The sequence below is a fragment of the Haemaphysalis longicornis genome, unplaced genomic scaffold, assembly GCF_048455015.1.
Source record: "Haemaphysalis longicornis isolate Haplotype H1 unplaced genomic scaffold, Haemaphysalis longicornis Haplotype H1 scaffold_5, whole genome shotgun sequence".
In the NCBI taxonomy this organism is placed as follows: Eukaryota; Metazoa; Arthropoda; class Arachnida; order Ixodida; family Ixodidae; genus Haemaphysalis; species Haemaphysalis longicornis.
Window position 1 is genome coordinate 156,379,694 of NW_027526385.1, and position 3,310 is coordinate 156,383,003.

Sequence of the window (3,310 nt, forward strand, 5' to 3'; positions counted from 1 at the left end):
AAGTCCCCGACTGTACCATTGAGCCATTTTATCGCGTTGGCTTGGACCTTCTTGGACCCTTTCCTTTGTCAACATCGGGACAGCGCTGGATTGCAGTAGCTACAGATTACGCGACTGGTTATTGTTATATTCAGTTTCGGTTTACTTTTATGTTCTTTCACCCCCAGGGGGCGCGTCTGTTCTTTATGTATATATTCGATGTGTTGTCTATAATAAACGGCTTTCGTACGGTGGTGCTGCCGGTGCTTACGTCCTTCGCAAACACCACATTGGCGACGAGGATGGGATAACAACACGGCAAGCTACCTTCAGCATCGAGTACCGTCCGGATCTGCCCGCCATGAGTTTCTCCGGCCTTGCTCCGCCGCCGCCGTTCCTCCCGGCGCCCGGCCGTCCGTCACTTCCATGGGAGGAGTGGGAGCAGACTTTCACAGTCTACCTTCTAGCGTGAGGAGCAGCTGAGTTCCCTCCGGAGCGACGCAAGGCCATTCTTCTGCATTGTTTGGGGGCGGAAGGGCAGCGTATTTACCGGACTTTACCTGCAGGGTCAAGCGCCGCAGCACCAGCAAGGGCCACAGCACTGGCAGTACAAGAGAAGCCTCCCGCACCCGCTACTGACGATTACGAGTCCGCACTCATCGCCTTACGGCAGCAGTTTTCGACGTCGTGCAACGTTGTCGTCGAGCGTCATCGTTTCCACCGCCGCAGCCAGCACGCAGGCGAGTCCGTTCATGACTTTGTTGCTGCTTTACGGGAGCTCGTTTCGCATTGTTCGTTCGCTTCACAAAATGATGCTCTGCGGGACCGATTTGTAGCCGGCGTTGCTTCCAACCGCGTTCGTGAACGGTTGCTCCTCGAGGGTTCCTCCCTTTCGTTCGAAAGCGCAGTTCGAATCGCTCTTCAGTTTGAGCAAGCAGCGCAGTGAAGAGCTGAAGGAATTTTCTGCTTCGGTCGAGCATGTTTCTGTACGGCGTCGTACCCAGTATTCACATTCTTCGCGAAAATTCAATTCACAGCCACAAGAGCATTTCCAGCAGAACTTTCCAAGCGCGAGCGGTTCACGTGCGCCGCAGGGGCCCCGCCCCCCTCGGCGAGGCAGAGATAGTCGGTCCGTTTCACCGCACTGTTTCCGATGCGGCTCGCAGAATCACGGCGCATCAGCGTCGCAGTGCCCAGCGCAGGGAAAGAAGTGTTCCTTTTGCGGTATCAAGGGCCACTTTCAGAAAGTATGCAACCGCAAGCTACAGATGCAAGGCAGGGTTCGTGAAGTCGGATTCGATGACGATGCTTTGTCATATGAAGGTTCTGAGCAAGTTTTGACTGTGCGGCATCCCGCTCGCAGCGCAATTTACATACAAGTGCGCGTAGCGGATGTAAAGTTGGCGTTCCTTGTTGACTCAGGGTCGTCTGTTTCAATTTTGTCGGAGCAAGAATTTCGCCGACATTTTCAAAGCGGTTTGCTCCAATCAGCTCCCCACGTCACCTTGCTTGACTATTCTAAACGTCCAATTTCCGTGCTAGGCTGTTTCCAGGCAGACGTTCAATTTAAAGGGCGCTCTGCCCCACTTCTTTTCTACATCGTTCGCCAAAGAAATTGTCTGATTGGCCTTGACGGCATTAAGGCCCTAAACCTTCGTATTCTGGGCTCCACTCTCGAATGCCTGCTCACGTCCGTTGTGCAGCCGCCGCCGCGTGTCAATGACCCGACACTTTGTCACATTCCAACGCAGTCAATAGTGCAACCCAGGCAAGCAAACCTTCCGCCAGCCTTGGCACACGACTTCGGTTCACTTTTCAGGCCTGAGTTGGGCCTTGCTAAGCGGTTCACACATCGCGTAAAGACTCGGCAAGGCGTGCAGCCGGTAGCTTTGAAGCTTCGCCGTCTTCCATATTCACTTCGGCAACCAGTCTCGAATGAGCTTCACAGGTTGTTGAGCCTTGACATCATCGAACGTATCGATGCTTCTGAATGGGTTTCGCCCATTGTTGTCGTTGACAAGAAAGATGGCAGCATCAGGATTTGTGTTGACCTTCGGGAGCCTAACAAGGCTATTGTACCAGACAGCTTCCCGTTGCCTCATACAGAGGAACTTCTTCATGCTTTGGTAGGGGCGACACACTTCTCAAAACTTGACTTGGCTTCAGCCTACCATCAGGTTCTTTTGCACCCTGACAGCAGGGACCTGACAGCCTTCATCACACATGAAGGGCTTTTTCGGTTCAAAAGAGTTTGTTTTGGGTTAGCTTCTGCGCCAGCGGCATTTCAGAAGATGATGGCCATAATTCTTGATGGCTGCCCTGGTGTGTTGTTCTACATTGATGATCTGATAGTCCTTGGCAAAACTGCAGAAGAACAACTTTCGAACCTAACAACGGTCTTGCAGAAAGTCAAGGACGCAGGCCTGAAATTGAACGACAAATGCCTCTTCGACGTTCCAGAACTTTCTTTCCTAGGTCATAAGGTCACGGCGCAAGGCATGGGTGAAAGAACATAAAAGTAAACCGAAACTGAATATAACATACTACCCGCCTTCTCCTGGGCCGCAGCCGCGGTCTCCTGGCGTGCTACAAAGCTCTACGAGCCCACTAGCATCTCCGGTCGTGCAGCCGGTGCAGCGTCCCCATCGGCCGTCTCGAGAGCGCCGGCCACCGGCTTGGCTCAAAGACTATCAGACGCATTAGTTGTCTGTGTGTATAGAACAGTGTGTATGTAGAGTGTAAATATGTACAGTGCATGCTAGGGGTTTCTAACACTTACTAACAACTAATCACTAAATATAAGGGAGGGAGTATGTTATATTCAGTTTCGGTTTACTTGTATGTTCTTTCACCCCCAGGGGGCGCGTCTGTTCTTTATGTATATATTCGATGTGTTGTCTAGAATAAACGGCTTTCGTACGGTGGTGCTGCCGGTGCTTACGTCCTTCGCAAACACCAGTTATGCAATCACGAGTGCGCTCCCGACTGCCTGCGCCACGGATGTTGGCGCCTTTTTTCTGCACGACGTGATTCGCTTACGATTCGCGATTCGCTTACAATTTTTCGCGACTCGATTCTGCCGGTTACTCGCCGTTTTATCTTTCATTCGGCCGAGAGCTGAGAATGCATATGGACACCCTGTTTGCGGAGTCAACTGCACCAAACACTGAGCACGCGCGCGATGTCATAGCAAAAGCTGATGTGGCCCGCCAAGTTGCTCGTGCAAGGCTATATGCATCGCAGGCTGTCCAAAAGGCCCGATACGATCACCACCACCGTCCGGCCCACTTGTCTCTTGGTTCTCTTGTCTTGGTGTGGTACCCTTCACGGC

The 3,310-nt window shown here is 52.4% G+C and overlaps 1 pseudogene; it reads left to right on the forward strand.

Annotated features, from left to right (window-relative positions):
* The first annotated feature begins 340 nt into the window (after positions 1-340).
* On the forward strand, positions 341-2,454 carry LOC144139969 (uncharacterized; annotated as a pseudogene).
* The last annotated feature ends 856 nt before the right edge of the window (positions 2,455-3,310 follow it).